General features: G+C 40.9%; 1 protein-coding gene across 2 annotated transcripts in view; it reads left to right on the top strand.

Moving 5' to 3' along the window:
- Nucleotides 1-939: 939 nt before the first annotated feature.
- Nucleotides 940-20684, top strand: part of DLGAP1 (DLG associated protein 1) — a 972556-nt gene continuing 952811 nt past the window's right edge. Inside the window, exon 1 of one of the 2 annotated variants that reach the window (XM_054537679.2) lies at nucleotides 940-1403. The gene's annotated coding sequence lies outside the window, so the exon portion shown is untranslated. The remainder of the gene's footprint in view (nucleotides 1404-20684) is intronic. The other variant, XM_054537682.2, reaches the window with a different exon arrangement.

The raw sequence follows: 20684 nt of genomic DNA on the forward strand, positions 1-20684 counted from the left end.
AGAACAAAGGGCATTCTCCATGAAGATGCCATTTCTTTTTTTAATAGAAGGAAATAATAAGGCAGTGATTAACCACGATTATTTTAACTATTGTAACGTTTGCAATTAAGTGGGCAGCGCAGGAGCTCAATAAATACTTAATTGATTTACTTTTTTCTCTCCTTGACCCACATCGCAATTCACCCACTCACGCCACTATCCCCATTCTGACTTTGAAACCAAGTGGATTCTCTGTTTCCAGTTTGTGGAAGCGTGGTGCTCAGCCTGTGTGGAGGGGCCTGGCTTCCAAGTGTACTTGGGGTGGATCCTGGGGAGTTTACCGAGGGCACAGGTCAGGAGATGAGATTCGTTTCGCTTTTTGAATTACCTTTTGGCCAGTACCAAGATGAACTGGTGGGATATATAGTGTCATCGAATCCGGGAGAGTTGTTGTGGAGGTGAGGAAACAGCTCTGAGGGATAACGGTTTGAAAGTAGTGGCGCTGGGGACGAACATGGGTCCCTGCGAGTCTGAGACTCTCTATTGCCCCCATCTCCTTGCTGCAGATTACTTCTTCAAAAATTCTCCTAGGGACCCTGAGGAGGGACGGGAGAGGTCAGCAAACCCTCTGTCCACCAACTTGATTTCCTGTGATACAAAGTGTCATGAGTTCTCCTGCTTTCCTCCCTTAAAAAGACAAGATTAGGAACAACGGCTGGCAAGAGAGGAGGGGAAAGCTTAATTCTCCAAAGACGCTGCGCAAGGGAACCAATGGGTCACGCCCACTCGCGGGTGGCCGCCTCTCTGTTGCATCCCGGGGATGCTGGGCTTTCCCCTCGGTCCGGGGCGAGCGCACTTCCCACCCGGAAACTGAGCGGGCAGCACCCGCAGGCCAGGAGAGCGTTCCGGGAGGCGCCGGCGCCTCCCCGCGGCCTGGGCGCACGTGCCTGGGCTGGGGCCGGAGCCGGCGGTCGCGCCGCGCAGTAGTAGCTGGGGCGGGTGGGAGCGGCTGGCTCCGGGCCACGGCCGCCGCCCGCCCGCCGGCTCCGGTGGTTGGGCGGAGGAAGCGCGGGACTCCTCCTCCCCACCGTATTAACATGCACCCAGGGGCGGGTGACCAGCCCAGCCTTGCAGCCTCAGCCCGCCGCGTCCCGGCGCTCAGCCTCCGCTCCAGAGGCGAGCGCTGCGCTTCGGGCGCCGCAATCTCGAGGACACGGCCTCGCGGACACCTTCCGCCCCGGGAAATCGGCAGCATAGGCGGCGCGAACGGCCGCCGCCGCCTCGGCTCCTCTCTCGAGTCCTTCCTGTCACCTCGCTGAGAGCCGGTCCCGGTCGCGGGGACATCTCTCTCGTCCTTCCTCTGAGGCTCGTGGGACCAACGGACGGACGCAGCCAGCGAGGGCCGGACTGCGGGACGCGGCCAGGTAACGCCGGGCTGCGCCGCGGGGCTGGGGCGTGCGCGGCGGCGGCGGCGGCAGTCGCGGCGCTCTGGGTGGCTCCTGTCTGCTGCCTGCCGCGCGGTCGCCGCTTCCCTCGCCCGCAGGTGGTCTGCGGGCTGGGCTCCCCCGGCCGCTGGCTGGAGAGTCCGCGCTCCTTACCCTGTCAGCCGCCCGGGGTGCACTTCCGGGCCCTCCGGGTAACCTGGGATCTCGGGGGCGAGCGCGTCCTCTCCGGCCATGCGGTCCTCGCGGCTCCCCACGGGAACCCAGGCAGGGGAAGGATTTCTAATTGCGACAGGGTCCCGGAAGGGGGAGGGGAGGAGAACACCGGTCCCCTGTCCCCGTCATGTCCACCGGTCAAATTCACACCCCCACCCCACCCCCGATGCACCTTGCAGGGGAGGAGGGGGCTGCTCCCCGCAGGGGATTTCTCGGCAGGCTCCTGGGTCGTTTGCAAAGCAAGTTGTGGCACTTGTTTTTTGGGTGACATTTTGGCATTGTGGAAAAGGACCAACTCCCCCGTGCGTTTGTAAGAGAAAGCCAAAGAAACAGAGACACAAAGGGAGACAGGCACAGAGAGAGAGAGAGAGAGAGAGAAAGACAGAGAGAGAGAGAGAGAAATGGGGTCCAAGGAGGAGGTCACTGGAGAGTCGGCCCCTGCCCGCGGCCAAGGCCAATTCCCGGAAAATCGCGGGGCGGGCGGGGAGACCCGACATTCAGCGACTTGAATGAGCCGGGTTGGAACCAAGGCCAAACAGGGACCTCTCCTCTGGGCTGGGCGAGATAACAAATTGCACTTTCATTGAGAGGCGGCTGCAGCTGGGAGAGGCACCTTCGGAGGGCCCGCGGCGATGAAGACCCTGCATTCAGTACTTGGGCTGCTGCGCTCTTTGCGGAAGGCGCGCTGTCCCGGTTTCGCTGGGTGGCACCGGGAGGCCGTGGGAAGGGGTGGCCCGTGGCTCGGCTGCCGGCGCCGGAGACATTGAGTGCCTGTGTCCGAGTGCCGCGCTCGCCGCCGGCTGCAGGGCTTGCCTCCAGCCCGACCGTAACGCTGCGGAATTTTCTGCTAGAGAAGGGGAGGATGTGCGGAGGGCAAGGGGTTGAAGGTAGCCAGGCGGCAAGGAGTGGGACGCTGGATGGGAGATGTTACGTCTTTTGTGGATCCAGGCGAGACTCTTCACTCCTTACTCCTGACACAGAGACTGACTCCCGGTCGTGGGAGGTGAATGCTCCCTGCCTCCTTCCATAACACGTGAAGTTAGGAAATTACGAGGAAAGACATATAATAAAAGTACCAATTAAAGACAGATCTTTAGCTTTTATGGTCTTCGTGAATGGCTTCGTAGAAGGTGAGGATAGATCAGTCTAAGATGTAGTTAGACATTGAGATGAGAAATGCTGAGAACTAGGAAAGCGATTTTGGGTCCTAAGGCAAACATCCTGCAAATATTTTTTACCCTGAAAGAGCTGTTCTAAAAAGAACAGCCGTTTGACTGTTATTTATAGCACAATTTCAGTTCAGGAAGCGACTTTCTATTGGCCTAGGTCATTTTGCATATAAAGCAATACTTTTTATTCCTTGAATAAAACTTGAACGGAAATGACATGGAGGCAAGAAATTTTACAAGATCCTAATTTATCTCATGCCAGAAGAATAAAGTTTTAAGTTTTTAAAAGGAAATTCAACCCTATACAGAAATGATGAATATATCTATGCAAAATGTATGATTTTAAAAAGTTTAAGTTATAAAAGCTACCCTTGGTTCAGAAAATTCATACTCTGGCATGAAACAAGAAAGTTCATAGAAATCAGGTGTCAATAGCCCTGTTCTTAATTTCCTTTAGATTTAGTACTTAAAGTTGTTTCAGTGGTTAGTGCCTTGCAATATCCCTAGTTCCAGATATAAAATTCTGTGAATTTTTAAAAAACTAATTTACTTAAGAGAAAATGTTAGTTACCTTGTGTGAGTAAAGAAGAATGTACTTGCATACATAGATTTTTTTTTAATTTCTAGCTATCTATTTGTCTCTATATTTCATTCTAAGATTAGTCTGCAAATACAATACTTTATCTCAAACATTACAGGCAATATAAATATGGGCAAAAGGAACTGGTTAACATTCTTTTAAATATGTCAAAATAATTTTCTGACAAAGCTTCTTAAATCTCACACAAGCAATTGTGCTTTGGGGAAACAATGAGTATATGAGTTTTCCCTAGGAGGGAATTTTCATGGTTTAGCATCTTTAATTTCTCCCTCAACATAAGCTTTGTTCTGCCAGGACTAAAAACTCAGTAAAAGCATATTAGTGATTACTGAAAGCAAATGGAGACAAGACCTTCCTTCCAAAATATTATATAGCCCATATAGAGAATAGCCTAAAACTAATTGTAGTGTTCTACTTTTTAAATCCTTCTAAGCTTAAGTGTCCTATTCAACCCAATTTGGGAATAGAAACTGCATGCACTTTGAGTTAACTCTATTAAATATGTGTGCCTTTGTTCCATATAGCCATTTAGATTGATTTTTTTAAATATAAAATTAAAACTTGGAAGAGGGGGAATTGTTTTACAAAGTACTCATTTTAGTGCATATGAGCAATATTCACTAATATGCAGCAAAGTAATAGTTTCATCTACAACTTAATCGAGATGAATACCATATTCTTTGAACATCAACTCTTTCAGAAACAAAGAACTCAGTGTTTTGATTCTGATCTCGTAATATTTCAAATTCAGAGATAATAGTAAAATGTTATCTAATGTGTATTTCTATAATGAAATTTCTATGATCAACTCAAATTCATGTTACCTTCATGATCATTCCCACAAATTGTTCCACTGTATCAGAGGAGAAGAAATTGGTTTCCTCTCAGGAAGCATCCAATTAAAATCTACTTTTATGTAGATTTCATCTCTATAGAAATCACACTTACCTCTCTTTTCTTAAATTAAGAAGATGATACAATTTTAGGTTATTTTGTTTCTTTTCTCTTTTTCCATTGATAATTATATTTCCCCTGGTACAGGAACACCATTGAAATAAGAAAGCTAAAAAGACTCTTGAAAAACCTAAACACGTTTCCCCAATCCTCACTTCTCATAGTTATAATCTATGCCTATGTCTGTGGTATGTTGGTCTTTTGTACATTTTTTTTTATTTTAAAGAAACACTATCACAAAAAGATACTTTGCTAGCATTGTAGAAAAATCTTTATGTTGTTGTTGAAACACCTGAATGTTCAAAAACATCCCATATCTTGAGCTGTTTTATTTCCTAAGATCCTAAGTGCTACTAGTTCTCTATTTTCAGAAGGGAATAACTACAGTGTCCCTCAAAAGATGTTTTGTCTTTTTTTTTTTTTTTTCCGAATCATGAGAATTTGTAGCTTGATTCTTGTTACTGCCCGATGAAGGTGACTTTCTCTAGTTGTGTGGTCTGTCCGGAATTGCCAAAGATGTTGTTCCTAGGAAGATCTAAAACATTGCATTACCACAGAGGAGGATTTAGAAATAGTCTTCTGACATTCATTTTAATCTGTTAGACACCCACAGATAACCGATTGTATGAGATATCAGGTACCAGTTCTTTTGCTTCTAAGATATATCTATTTAGCTTATACAATACTGTATACTGTATATTTGATACACCTTTCCCTGTAACCCTGCAAAACACATACCTACAGAGCAAAACATGTGATTGAGAACAAGAAAAAATGGGGTGTGACTATAAGGCAGTTTAAAAGGTGAATGACATCCCTTTGAGGTCTTCTGTTTTTTAGTCTGATTGTACAGAGGGGGGTATTGCACAGGAGATGTGTTGACCCAACCATTTCCCATCCTTCTCTCTAGTAAACGGTAGGGGACAGATAGCTGTTGTATAAGTGAGAAACAGAGTTATCTTCATCCATTATTGACTTAAGATTTTTCCTGGTTGCTTTATTATTTTCTCCCTCCTGTAGGAGTTAATGATTACTGGGTAACAAGTAACATCCCACTTAGGAAAACCAGCTCATGCAAAAGGAAGCCCTGTGGATCTATATCCACAGATATTTGGCTCAGATTCTTGGACTTTTTCTTGGATAGACAACCAGCATAGCTGGGATGTGATTGTCCCATTGGATATCTAATTGTGAACTAGATATCAGTGTTCTGAATATGTTATGAAGATGCAAACCACCTTCCTCCCTCTCCCTAGGATTTGCCAGCAACCGAACTGTTCATTTTCATATTCACTTATCATGGTTTGCTCATCTGTTGCCATTGACAGTTTCTCTATCTTCTCTCAATGTTTTCTTGTCAGATTTGTAAGCAACAACACAACAGCAAACCACAAAGTGTGTGATTTGGAACTGCTCAATCTTGCCAGGTTTTCTTAATATTCAGCAGAGTTGTGGTCTTACTGAAGCCATGGATAAGCATTTGGATGAGGAGACATTGTGCTGTGACTTGCTTATCTCCCTAGCCTTGCATCTGAATCTCTGCACTAGGAGGGCTCAGAGACATTTAAATGGCTCTCTCAGGCGGCTTGTGGGAAGGTCTCTCTGGGCACATTTCCAGCTTTGCTGCTTTACTCTGGTGACACGGTTTTAGCTAATTTGAAAACATCTGCTAGAGTAACTTGCTGTTTTAATTCTACTACTGGAGAATGTCTGAGTATGTGATAGGAGGACTGGCACTAACCCTCATTCTAACCTCATGATTACACCCTTTCCCTGGATACCCCTTCTTTCTTGGTTTCAATTTCAGTAGAAATCAGTGTGGAGTCTATTTCTGGACTGCAAATTTCCCTGCTAAATATCACTAAGATTTCTTTACAAAACACATGCTGCAGTTTCAGAGGAAAATGGCATTTTGATCTTGTCTCAGACTTTGCAAACAACTATTCTTTGATATGATTCATCATACTATACTAGCAAAAAGACAAGGCACATTCACTCCCTTCAATGCTATTTTCGTGTAGACATTAACCCAGAAGGCAAAGTCACCTTTTCATCCTTTCAAATTAGGATGCGCTTTCATTTAGAGTTTGGGAGGGTCAGCAGGGGAATCTTGAAGTGGTAATGCATTTGGAAGTCTTTCGTGTGAATCCTTGCCTAGGCAGTTCAGATAAGACTCATTTGATTCTAGAGCTTCTATGGAGCAGGCTAAGAAATCTTTCCCCCTCTCCTTGGAATGCTGTTTCTTACATTGTTCCCTCTTTCCTAGACTTCAGCTGAAAAGTCATTTAATCAGGGAAGCTCTCCAGCCGAATGCTGTTTTAGCACTTTATTCCTTTTTCATAGTCCTTTTACCGTCAATAATGATGTGTTGACTTGAGAGTGTCAGATTGCTTTCCCCGCTGAACTGTGCATTCCATGAGATCAAGAACTAAATATAGAATGTTCACCAAATATCACTGATGCCTAGCACAGCACCTGGCACTTAATAAATGGTGGGTAAACATTGGTTGAGTGAATGAATAAACAAGTGAATGCACATCTGTATTCTTAGTGCATAAGGGCCATAACTCTGAGGATGGTGTTACACAGCTTTTGCATGGCACTCCTTTGCAATGTCAGATGCTGTGTTCTTTGGTCCTAAGTTTACTCTGTTAATACTGGTAAACACTGGGCTGATCCCAGCCTGAATGTAATGTGATGGGCTACGCAGTGCTACATTTCCCAACTAGGCAACATGCACTCTGCTGGCAAGCAGAGGTAAGGTTTTGAAATACAATAAGGATTTTAAAAAAGAAGCAAACAAAAAACAAACTCCTGTTCCCTCTTCTTCCTCCTCCTTCTTATTCAAAATTAACATATTAGTAGATTAATTGCCTTACTTTATTCCGACCCTTTAAGGCTCAGCATAAACTTCTTTCCTACCCCTCACCTCTTACATTGAGTACTCCTTTCTGTGTCTCCATTGAGTCTGATACGTAATTATAACCTAGTTTTGTTTTTCATTTTCTGTGTATATGCCTGTCTCCCTCTAGGAGACCAGAAGCTCAAGGGAGACCAGAGACAGTGGCCCCTATATGGTTTGTAAGTGGAAGAAAGCAAAAGTTCACCAAGGACTCAAAGAATAAATCAGATCACAGGGATGAGGGGGAAAGTGTTGTGGGAGGCAGAGAAGCAGCTACAACTGCCTTTCTTGCTTGAGGCTGATCTCTATGTAGGTACGTAGATGGGGGTTGGCTCTCACAGGGGAGACTGGAATCTAACATCTTTACTGATGTGGAATCACAGCCTTCTAGGTATTTTCATGAATTTTTTATACTAGTTTTGTTTCTGGCCAGACATGTAGTGTATTCTGTTCTACTATCTGCTTCTGAACTACTCGAATGATGTGGTGAGGTGGGCCAGCCTTGGGGATATGCTAACCTTCCATGTGGCACCCTGCTATAGATACCACATCTACCGTTCAGCTTTGAATGGCCTGTGAGGAATGGTGAGAAAGAATGCGAACATGCACCATGTTTTTATAAACTATGGTGCATAATAATTCGTCTAGACTTGCATGTGCTTTATAGATAATTTAAAACACTCTGCTTTGATGATATGAATCCTAAGGGATCTTGATGATAGATGTCAGGTATTTTGGTATGTATATATCGAGCCTTTCCAAGTATGGGCAAACAAAAAATATTTGTAACATCTCCTGGGTACTCATTACTGTGAAGAATATAGAAGAGCAAGACCTAGTTCAACTCCTTGGGCAGCTTGAAATGTAATACAAAGAATAAGATTAAAATGTAGGAAATAATTAGTAATAATGGGTTACAGAATGAAACTGGTGTTCAAATGTACTTATTTTGGGCTTTTCTGTAGGAGTAGGGGCTCAACAGAGAATGAGATCATTTTGGAATGCTTCCAAAAGGGAAGCTCTGAAGCTAGATTTTCATGGATTTGTAAGACTTACATAGGAAGAAGGACCGACTTTCGGATAGAGAAAACATTTGCATAGACATTGAGGTGCAAATGAACTTGGCATGTTCCTGGTCCAGAAGATGGTTCTCTCCTCCAGTTCCTCCGCTTTAATTAGACCTGAAGATGAATTTGATTGAGAGGGTCATTAATGGCTATACAAGAATGTTTAGATTTGATAGGAACCACTGACAGATTCTGAATAGGCAGTGACATGAAGAAGTGGCCTCTTGGACTGATAGGAGTAGATGAGTCTAACACCAGACTGGGACAGAGAGAAGCATGAAGAGGCTGTTTTAGTGAGGCTTACATTATTGGGAATCAAGTCCAGGGAAGTAGAAATGGGAGTAAGACTACAATGCTCTTGTAGTCTTCTTTACCTTACCGTAATTGTTCAGTATTTTGTTGACATGTAGATCTGATTTATTCATTTTTACTGATATATGGTATTCCATTGTAGAACTGTATCATGATGAAGGTATCAATCTTTGTTGATGGACATTTAAGATGTTTCCAAATAAGGCTGCTGTGAACATTCATGTGTACATCTCCTTGTGCTAACAAAGGGGACTCTGATTAGGGTATCTTCTAAGGAGGGGGATTGCAGTAGGGTAATATTTGTATCTTCACATTTAGCAGATAATGCAAATTACCAAAAATGGTTGTACCTATTTATGATCCCAACAGCAATCTATAAGAACACCTTTTGTTTTATATCCTTGTCAACACTTGGTGATACATTTTATTTTTGGCCAATCTTATGGATGTGAAATGATATCTCATTGTAGTTTTAATTTGTTCTTCCATGTCTCCTGGTAATGTTGAAGATTTATTCCCTCTCTTTATTAATATTCTAGTTGCTGTGGATTCCTTATTCATACATGTTCCCCACTCTCCTACTTCTTTTTGTTAAACTCATTGATTTGTAAGAGCTGTTTATATATTCTGGATACCAGAGTTTTGTTCTGTAATATGCATTTCAGTTATCTTCACTCAGTTGGTGGCTTGTCTTCTCATTTTTATGATGTCTCTGGGTGAAAAGATTATGTTTAAATTCAAAATAATTGCATTTTAAATTCTCTTTGTGGTACCAATAAGATATATTTGAGAAATATTTTCCAATTCTGAAATGACAAAGATATTATCATTTAGTTCTTCAAGACTTTTATATCCATAGTTATTTTATAAAGCCTTTAATTACATTCTAAATTTAGGCAAAACACCCATCTTCTCTTAGTCTTAATTTCTTACTCATTACGTTAGAGAGCAAGGTGGTTGTACTGTATGAGTTCTGCTGCTGCTGCTGCTGCTGCTGCTTGACTTCACAACCTCATCATTTTATGCCTGGAATACATAGCAGCTTCTTAATGGGACTTCTAATCTCTAGGATCTGATTAAACTCACATCAAAATTTACTTTTCTAAAATGCTCTTCAGGTCATCGTGAAACTCCTCAAACTTTGTCCTGGAGCCCCCCCTAAGAGCGACAATCCCATTCGCTAGTATTCCCCTGCCTACTCCAGACCCAAGTATGCCTAGAACGTGGTTGGCCTTCAGATGTGTCAGTGGGACAGGTGTGTGAAGGCACAATTGGCTCTCATCATTGCTTTGCCTCATTTCCTAATAATCTCTTGCATCAGCCTCCACCATGACCACTCCTGTTTGTCAGGGCTATGCTGTTCCAGCTATTTTTCCTCTTTGTATATTTGCATGTACTCAAGCTCCATCTACTTGATGAATTGTTAACAGTGGACGCTCCTAGAGACTAGGACAAGGAGCCTCAGGGGTTTTCTTTCCCTTTCTGTGCTTCTATCTAGTTGATTGTTTTACCAGGAGGAAGGATTTCTTTTAAAATAATTGTTTTAAAGTCCTTTGTATCCTTCAAGGCCCAGCCAAATCTCACCTCTCACAGCACACATTTTATGACTGCTCAGCTGAGGGTAAACTCTTCTCTGAATTCCAGTTGCATTTATCTGGATTACTTACTTTATTATAATATTCACATTTTTAGCATTTTATGTGAAAATTCTGAGATTTTAAGCTCTTTTAAGTAGTGAGTTAGCTGATGTTTTTTGCATGTCTCATAGGCCTGAGCCCAGTGGCTAGTAGAATGACTTTTCAAGGGGTAGCAGCTGCTTTCTTGATGATTGGTAATTAGTTATTAGAGAGGGAATAGGGTGAATAGAGATTTGGAGTGTAAAGATATTGGGAGTAGTGACATTACTGGAACATCTAAGCGTTTGGAATAGGGAACTGATTTGTAGTAATTGAGCTATATTTTGGTTATATTGATTTTTGAGATGATATTGGACATAGCCCATAAGCAACTTGGAAAATATTAAACGCAAATTTATGAAATGATAACATTTGAAGTGCTAATTAAGGAGTTACCTGTTGGAAGATAGTCAACAGATTCATGATACTAGTAGTTGCTTCTATGTTCCAGATAGGAAGTGTTACCACCTCCACAATCCAGATTCTACTGTCGTGATTCATCTAACTAGCTAGATGACTTTGGACAAATTAATTTTACTGAGTCCAGTTTTCTCATCTGAAAAATAAGGATAATTCATCTTACATATCAAAGTTTTTGAAAGGCTTAAATGAGTCACCTTATGTGAAGTATCTAGTTCAAAGTTGGGTTCATGGTGAGCAATTAGTAAGTGCTATTAACCATACTGTATATTTTTTTCTGCAAAAACTGATCTGCCAACCATCTTTTTACATCAAAGTACTACCAAGTAAAGAATTTAAAAATTACTTGTCTAGTCATGATATATTTTTCTTCTGCTGAAAAATCCCTGAAAAATCCCTGTCTTATTATTTCTTGTTCCTTTATCATTCATTTGATGACACTGACAGCAACTTGCTGAACAAGTTTAAGAATAGCTGATATTTACTGAGCAACCTGGACTTTGCACTCATGCAGGATACAGCTTTCAGTATTGCACTGCATGTAGGCTCTATGTGCTGTTCCTATAATGAATAGAGGCTCATAGTCCCTCAGCCCAGTCCTGCCTGATATGGCACCATATGCTGTGAGGAGATTACAAAGGAAATCAAAATCATGACTCTCTCCCCAAGGAAGATTTAATTGTGTTGATGAGAAGATATTCTCATGAAACAATTCAGTGCATCTATAGCAACATTCAAAATGTAAGTTTTAATTTACTTTGCTCAGAATACATATTTCTTAAGGTGAGATGGGATGTGGGGAAAAAAATGAAGAGGCAACACAGAAAAGCAGTCATGCCTTGATCCTTAAAGAGGAGCATCTCCCTCGTGGTCACAGAGCGCTCTAAGTTAGCTGCACACCGACAGGTGGAGCGCACCTGTCTTCCAATTGCATTCCCCTTCTCTGCCATCTGGGGCTTATCTTCTGCCTCTCTATTGTGTGTGTTCAGTTAACCCAGTTTCTTTCCTTAGAAAAAGGGATCAGTAACTGAGCACATGTGCAAAACATAACTGGAACACTTTACTGATTAGGTGGGAACATTCCACTGGTTTTCACTAAGGGAAAGGTTTCTGGGCAGTTATATCCAGGTTATTTGGGTTTTGTAGTTTTCTTTATTGTTACAGTAACACAGTATTTCACATCTTTGTGGTTTAGGTTTAAAACCTAGAATAAAAGACAGAAAGCTTTTTCTCATGTCTTTATTTTCTCACGGATCCCTTTTGGGTAGACATATTGGCATATCTAAAGTGACTTGAGTTGCTCTGAAGAGAGCTGATAAATACATACTTAACACAATTTAAATATTGGCAATACCAATTTACAGGTAGGTTGTGTTCCAAAGGTGTATTTGTTAACTGAATATGTTTGGACACTGAACAGTATTTTCCCATGGAAATTGTGCTACACAGCAGTGACTGGCTTCTAACTTAACGACTTCTAGAGTCTTTTGACCCATTTTCTACAAACCAAATAGTATTACTCTAATGAAAACCATGTTTAGGACCCTATATTTATGAAAAAATGAATTCTAAATTTTAACCAGGAACACATGCCGTCCCTTCTGCTGCAGAAACAGAACTCCCTGGCTCTGCCAATGGTTGGTGCTAGATGATGCTCAGCCATCAGCAGCTCCTACTGCATGAGTGTGCCTTGTTCCCGGAACAGAAATGGTGAGGGGAAGTGGGAGCAAACAGAGCTTATTCATGGCCACTAATAATTGCTAAATAGCTACATTTATGTAAACTTCCCTTTATTTGACTACTGGAACAAAGGAAGGAAAGGATAGTTCAGTTGTCCTTCTGTTCAGTTATCCTTATGTTCTGCATTGAGAACTAAGATATGTAGACTATTTATAAATCAGATTTCAGTAAGTTAGGAGTTATAGACAGAAATGTATTCTTTTCAACTTTGGCAGTTTTTGACAAATTTTTCTATGTATTTCACATTCTGGAGATGTTCACTATTGGAGAATGGCCATTATCAATCCATTCATTCATTCCTTCACTTATTTGTTCAACCAAAACCAATTTATTGAATGACTACTATGTGCCAAGCACTATTCTAGGTGCTTTGAGTTCAGCCCCGAGCAAGAACATCAACAAAAGACAAAGGCATGCCCTTGTGGAGCCATGGAGCATATGTCCCAGTCGGAGAAAATAGAGATAATAAACATAATGCGTTTCTTTTAGTGTTAGAAAGGAATAACAGTTATAAATAAAAATAGAACCAGATTAGAAGGATTGGATTACTGTGCTCTGATAGATTCTTGGTATATGAGGACATTAACTTTTTTTTTCTTTTTAAATTCAGACCTTCAGTAGAGATGTTCTAGCTTTAGGTTTTGAAAAGAGGTGTGAAGCTACTTTTACCACTTTCTCATTCTTTGTCCTTTCTGTTTTAATAGTAGTCAATATATCTAGTCTATATATCTAGTATTCTACACATCTATGTAACCCCAGGTAATCTACTGCATTGCATTATAGATACCTGTTACTGTATTTTGATCTCCCACTAGGTTATTAACTGTAGCATAGGGCATATTTTCTACAAACTTGTATTCTGTAATAATGATGCTAGCAGTAATAAATAATAGTGAGTATATTTTATTGAGTGCTTAGTATACACTAAGCACATTAAGTAAATAATCTCATTTTATCCTCATGCCCATCCTGTGTAGAAAGTGATATCAGGGCTGGGCAAAGTGGCTCACACCTGTAATCCCAGCAGTTTGGGAGGCCGAGGCAGGCAGATCATGAAGTCAGGAGTTTGAGACCAGCCTGGCCAATGTGGTGAAACCCCCTCTCTACTAAAAATAATAATAATAAAAAATATCCCAGTGTGGTGGCGTGTGACTGTAATCCCAGCTACTTGGGAAGCTGAGGCAGAAGAATTGCTTGAACCCAGGAGATGGAGGTTTCAGTGAGCTGAGATCGTGCCACTGCACTCCAGCCTGGGCGACAGAGTGAGACTCCGTCTCAAAAAAAAAAAAAAAAAAAAAAAGTGATATAATGGTTTACAGAATATGTTCTTAGACCACAGACCTACCATGGGTGGAGCTGACAATTGAACCAAGGTCTGTTAGCGCTAGGCTCTATATTCTGCTGATGCCTAACCCAGTGCCTGACAATTGGTTGGCATCCGAGAAACGTAGAGTGAAATGGAAATCAAATAAACTGTTGTATTGCTGAATTGATAACTGTCAGAAATGTGTCTCTAGTAGCATGCAAGATATACCCTCCTCTGGTTTTATTTCACTTCACAGCCTAGCTGGCCCAGAAGGTGGTTATTTGGAAATTCTTGAAGTGTCACTTCTCTTATTTTTTTCCTTAATTCTTTCCTACTGTTTCCATACGTCTCACATGTGGAGATGCAATAGAAATAAAATTGCTTCTGCTGAAATCACAACCTTTTATTCTGAAGGCAAAGCTGCTTTGTCCTAGAATGCCTGCGGTATTAAGAAATCACCATGTGTCCTTTTATTTTTGAGTTTTACCATGATTTTTACTAGTGCCTACTTCAATGAGTTCTTCCAGGATGCAGGCTATTTTGATGACATCTTAAACAAAGGGAATAAGAATTGTCTTTGCCTTACCTTCCTTTTCCCACCTTTCTCTTCCCACTTGTCAGAGAAATTTTGCATGACAGAGGTGAATCTCTGTGGAACCTTCTAGGGGTGTGACCATCTGCTTGCCCTGGAGAGAATCAGTCTCTTCTTTCCAAGAAACGATCTGTCACTGCTAGAGTAAACCTCAGCTCCCTGCTGCCCATTGAGTAATCTATTTGAAAGCATAAATGAACCCATACCTCAAAGAGAAAGAAGCACAAACGCAGATGAGGTCTGCAATAAGGACACAATTTAGAGAAAACAATGAATAAGCCTGGCTTTGGTGCCGCTCAGACAAGAACTTTAATAGCAAGGGGTAAAAAAAGATGTTAGAATATCCTTGTAAAATATACCTGAAAGAAAGTTCTCATTGCCTCTTATAATTCTTTGCAATTCAGGCCGATGAAAGTAAAACCTTCAGTCTATTTAAGTAGACATTGTTAAATCGACATTGTTGTACCCTTAGCTCAAAGCAAGATAATTCAGTCAGTCCACAAAATACTAGAGTGTTGCTATATTTTTGGTTTTAACTTTAATTGTTTAGGAAAGAGGCACGTTAAATATGTAAGCACCCCTGCGTTATGTAAATAAATATTGGTTGAGGATATTTGGTTCATGTAAATTAACAAAAGCTGAAATGAAGATAGACACATGTAAAACTGATTGAATAGTGAGTGTCCTTTATAATGTCCTAGCTGTCACACAGATGACACATTTTATAAGTGAAATGGCTTATATCTTTCTTCTCGTGTTTCTATATAGGTTATTTCTGGCACTTTTGTTTGGTCCTGAATTACCTTATGTTCTTGACCTCCCCCAAATTTGAATGTTTAATTGACTTAGGAAGGATATAAACTTAGTGAAAGTTCTAGTTCATGCCTGCGGTATTAAGAAGTCATCATGTGTCCTTTTATTTTTGAGTTTTACCATGATTTTTACTAGTGCCTACTTCAATGAGTTCTTCCAGGATGCAGGAACTTTCACTGTTTCTTAGTGAAAGTTCATACTAGTAAAAGTAATGTACCAATACCAAAGCATTAATTAGTCAAAGATAGGAAATAGATGGCCGAAGGTTTAACCACTGTTAAATCCACAAATGTCCCATACTGAAAATCAAATTCAATTTACTTATATTGGAGATGTAAAAATAAATTTTATATACATGTATTGAAAGTGAGTCAAAATATTCTATTAGTCATTCTATAATTGAAATTGAGTACATCACATCACAATCATATAAGATGTAATGATAAGTAATATTTTCTAAAATATTTTATTCCATCTGCCTGGAAATTTGGCCCCTCATAACTCCACAGTCCTCTTGACATAAATGATTCTTTCTTATTACTGGCACTTATTTTTTTCTCTCTTTTTTTTTTTTTTTTTTTTTTGTGACAGTCTCACTCTGTCACCCAGGCTGGAGTGCAGTGGCGCAATCTCGGCTCACTGCAAGCTCTGCCTCCTGGGTTCACGCCAGTCTCCTGCCTCAGCCTCCCGAGTAGCTGGGACAACAGGCACCCGCCACAACGGCCAGCTAATTTTTTGTATTTTTAGTAGAGCTACGGGGTTTCACCGTGTTAGCCAGGATGGTCTCGATCTCCTGACCTCGTGATCCACCTGCCTCGGCCTCCCAAAGTGCTCGGATTACAGGCGTGAGCCACTGCGCCCGGCCATTTTTTTCTTTTTTTAAAATTTTTTACAGACAAAGTCTCACTCCATCTCCTCGGCTGGAATGCAGTGGTGTGATCATGGCTCACTATAACCTTGAACCCTTTTCCTCAAGCAATCCTCCTGCCTCAGCCTCCTGAGTAGTTTGGAACTACGGGTGTGTGCCACCATGCCTGGCTAGTTTATTTTTATTTTTTGTGGAGACAAGGTCATACTATGTTGCCCAGGCTGGTCTTGAACTCCTGGCCTCTAGCAATCCTCCTGCCTTTGCCTCCCAAAATTCTGGGATTACAGGCATGAACCACTGCACCCAGCATAATGCGGCTCTTGATCACCCTTTGTAAAGAAATTCAACCTGTCCCCCTTATTCTCTTTCTCAGCACCCTGTTTAGCATAGAACTTCTTAATAAATATTTGTATAAAGAATGCATATGAAATAACAAAGCTCAATGGTTTAATTTCTTGCTTATAATAACAGTTAGGCATGTTTTCACTTAAAGTTTTAAATGATTATTTGTTGAAGAAGCTGGATTTGAAGGTTTGGTTTGAAGTCTGAGTTCTACAAATATATCATCTCCTGAAAAGGGCTTGGAACTCACCAATAGAAATGGCAAAATCCCCATGACAGGGAACTCACGGGCTAGTGAGAAAGAAGGATGGGTAGGATTCAACCCAGGGGGGCAGCAGGATGCTGAGAGGCTACGGGGTGCTGTGGTGGGCCTGAGCAGGTGACTCACCTCAGCAGGTCACTCGCTCCTTTGGGGTGGGGACCAGCGATGTCAAAGGAACACCAAGGCAGGAAGGAGGCATTCAGTGGATTGTAGCCAGTTTGCACAAAGCTCCTCCTCTTCCTAACATGACATTGCTAGCAACAGTGTTTTGTGGCATATAACGTGCTCCTCCCTCAGGGTCTCAGTTTACCTGTATATCAATTGGCAGGGGTCATCATGTGATTTTGAGCTTCCTTTAAAACACTAATATTCTATGAACTATAGTTTCCCATGAGAGAGGTGTTTCATGGAGATTTCAGCAATATATGAAATGAACACTGGAGTGGAATGACTTTATAAATGTTATGTCTGTGATGATGAGCAGGCTAGGAATCAGGTAAATTTCAAAATGCTAGGATGCCTGTCAAGGAGGTTCAAGTGTGTTTTTGTAACCTACATTAAGGAGTAAGTGTAACAAATGAAGCTGAAGATAAACTGCGTTTCTCAGGGGGACTAGGAATATGCTCTTGGGAAGGGTGGTTAATAAAAGTGATGAAGAAATGAATGGGGATAGTGGAGTGGGGCTAGGGTTACATGATGAGGCTCTAGGAGGGGGCATGAGAGATTTAAACAGTTGCTTTCAGTTGAAAAATGTGGGCATATGAGATGAGATTTCTTTTTTTATTATTATTTTTTATTTTTTGAGATGGAGTCTCTCTCTGTCACCCAGGCTGGAGTGCAGTGGCGCGATCTTGGCTCACTGCAAGCTCCGCCTCCCAGGTTCACGCCATTCTGAAATGTGGCATAGCCAAATGATTTTCCAAAAAGTTAAAATAATGTAGGACCCATCAGATGATAACATCAGTCTAGTACTTCACAACATTTGTTGATTCCTTATTCGCCACGCACCATGTTTGATCCTGCATCATGGAAGGACCAGTATGTAAGCAAAATTTGGCAATATGTCATAATAAGTATACAAGTAACACCACTGGGCCCCAGGGGAGATGTTACATAAGTCTTCCAAAGCTCTGTGGAGGCGCTAAAGTTTTTCTGATGTGGACAGTTCATTTTTGATGACAAAATTAGCCCTAGTATAAAGAATAAATGCCTTTTCTATGTTAATTCTGTTTCTCTACCTTAACATAACCTCCAGCTACATTAAGTGGACAATTCAGAGATTATAAGAAGCAAGTAGAAATGCCAGGTTTGCATATAATCTTTTAAACCATATTTATTATACAAGAGAAAGATTAGTAAACAAAACCAAGATTATACCAGTATAATGTACAGTCAGCCTTCTGTATCCATGGTTTCTGCATCCATAGATTCAGCCATCCACAAATGGAAATATTCAAAAACAAATTTGCATCTGTACTGAACATGTACAAACTTTTTTTCTTGTCATCATTCCCTAAACAACGCAGTATAACAACTATTTAGATAACATTTACATTGTATTGGGTATTATAATTAGGCTGGAGATGATTTAAAGTATACGTTATATGCAAATACCATACCATTTTATACCAGAGACTTGGGCATCCTCGAGTTTTGGTATCTACAGGAGGCCCTAGAACCAATCCCTTACGGATATTGAGGGACAACTGTATTCCATTAGTTATTGTTAATTGATCAATTATTTAACAATTCTGAAAAATGCAAAAAAGATCAAAACATCATACCTGCATTCAGGTGTTCCTCTTGGCTAGTATGTTGTGAGGCTTTATTGATTATTTTTCTTATCTCTAAAGTTGCATTAAAAATCTTTGTCAGTGTTTCAGTCAGCCAATATTCTTCATAAAATTTCAGAAATGAATCAGCCCATCTGTTCCTGGAGCACTGTCATTCCTCAGAAACTTTATTGGATTTTCCCCTTGGCTGCTTTATTGTTGTTTTGGGAAAATTGTTTTTCTTCTAAGTCCTGGCAGCATGGATGGAGAAAACCAAAGTCTTCCTTCTATTGTTAGAGATTTCTTCTTTGTTTCTTCAAGGTAAATTAAACCTTCCAGGAAAATTTATAAATCATCAGTGATATTACCCAAATACTTTATTGGCATAAATAGGACTTTGTTTGAATCTAGCTTAGCAGGGGCTGTAAGTAATGTGTTTTTGATAAGCATAATCACTGTTAGACACCAATGAAAAATATTAACCCCTAGGTGTCGAGAGAATAGCTGGTTCACCTTCAGAAAGATGTCTTGCTGAATCCAAGAAAGAACCTAGCCGTCAACGTTTAACTTCAATTCTATATACATCAATAAATTTGAACCTCAGCTATGTATTGAATCATCTAGAGAACTTTAAAAAAGTATAGATCTCAGGACCCTTTCTAGGCCACCTCAGTCTCCATCTCTAGAGTGGGCTCAGGCATGAAGTGTTTACAAAGCATGTCCTGTGATTTTAGTGTCCATTTAGGGATAAGAACCGATGACTAATGTGGTTCTCAAAGTATGGGTTCTGGACCAGCAACGTCGCATCACCTGGGAATTTGTTAGAAATGTGTATTCTCAGGCCCTAGTTTGGAAATACTGAATCAGAAACTTTGGTGGTCGGGGCCCAGAAATAGGGTTTTAACAAGCCTTCAGGTGATTAAGATGTGCACTAAAGTTTCAGAACCACTGGCTTTTAGGTTCCTGTCTCCAGACAGGCACTTATATTTATACATCTTTGCCTGCTGGTCCCAGGCAATCATGCTTTGGAATTGTTTCTTTGCATGAGAAAAAAAAGAAAAAAGAAACATGAAAGATCACTGCCTAAAGCAAGAAATCATTACCAGTATCTCCCTAATATGACCATGTTTATCTGCTTTCCAGATCGCTTCCCTGGATATTTTCTAACCTTCCCTACCTTTGACACTGTTTCTCTGAGCTTCTAACTTTCTCCTTACCACCAAAACCATCTTGCATGTTTTTGAGCTTCTTCGCTGATAGTTCTCATCACTTTTCCCGTAGTCTATTGTCCTTTAACTACCTACTTGTCTAATTTGTGACACCCGTGTGCTCATCTGCTTAGGTTTGAGTCCCTAAGCCTGCCTCAGCTCTCTGTGCATTTACAGCCTGTCCTCTCTTTCCTGGTCCCATCCAGCTTCTATATGTGTGACATGCTGCTAACCTGGCTTTGAATATTTTGCAGTTTAAACTTTTCGTATGTTGGAAGAGGGAAGTGAAAGAAAGAATTCAGAAGTTGGGCAGCTTTTATCTCTCCAGAATTTCATTTTTGCAGAGTGGTTTTATTATTGTGATTAAAGAGTTATGAGTTTGTAGAACATCTGGAGCAATTGCATTCAAATATACCAAAACTCTTTCCAAAGTTAAATTATGGATGCAGCTAAATCATGGTGATTTTACATCAGTGCCCTCCCTCCATCGGTGTGGAAATTGAGATACAGCTGAATGCTGCTGCCTCCTTTGTTACCATTTTAACTTTCTATTTCCGTTTCCCCTCTCTTGCCCCTTATATATTGTTTTCTGCAATTCTAGGAATTACCTTTCTTGACTCCTCTTCCTTTTCTTTTCGTCTTTCCATAATACCTTTCCATTGCTCAGAATTTGATGTCAGTATTTTTATGTGACTATATTTTCTGTTTCATATACATCATCCTTATAGTTGCTCAAGCAAGAAACTTAAAAGGCAGCCTACACTTTTACTTCTTTGTATCAATCCATCAAATTTTACTGACTAACTGCCTACCTTTCTCTCAAATAAGCTTCCTGTCCACAACTCAGGATTCTCTGGTACGTGATACCTGCATCGTCTCTTTTCCCTGCAAATCCAAGAGCCTCCTTACTCCTCATTCCATGTTCAATTTTATCCTCCTCCAAACTATTCTCTGAAGTTACATTATATAAATCATTTTGAAAGGTTTAATTTTGCTAAGTTCCCAAATTAAATCATTTCATGTCTAGCCCTCCATGACCTATC

The sequence above is a fragment of the Pongo abelii genome, chromosome 17 (genome assembly GCF_028885655.2).
Source record: "Pongo abelii isolate AG06213 chromosome 17, NHGRI_mPonAbe1-v2.0_pri, whole genome shotgun sequence".
NCBI classification, from domain to species: Eukaryota; Metazoa; Chordata; class Mammalia; order Primates; family Hominidae; genus Pongo; species Pongo abelii.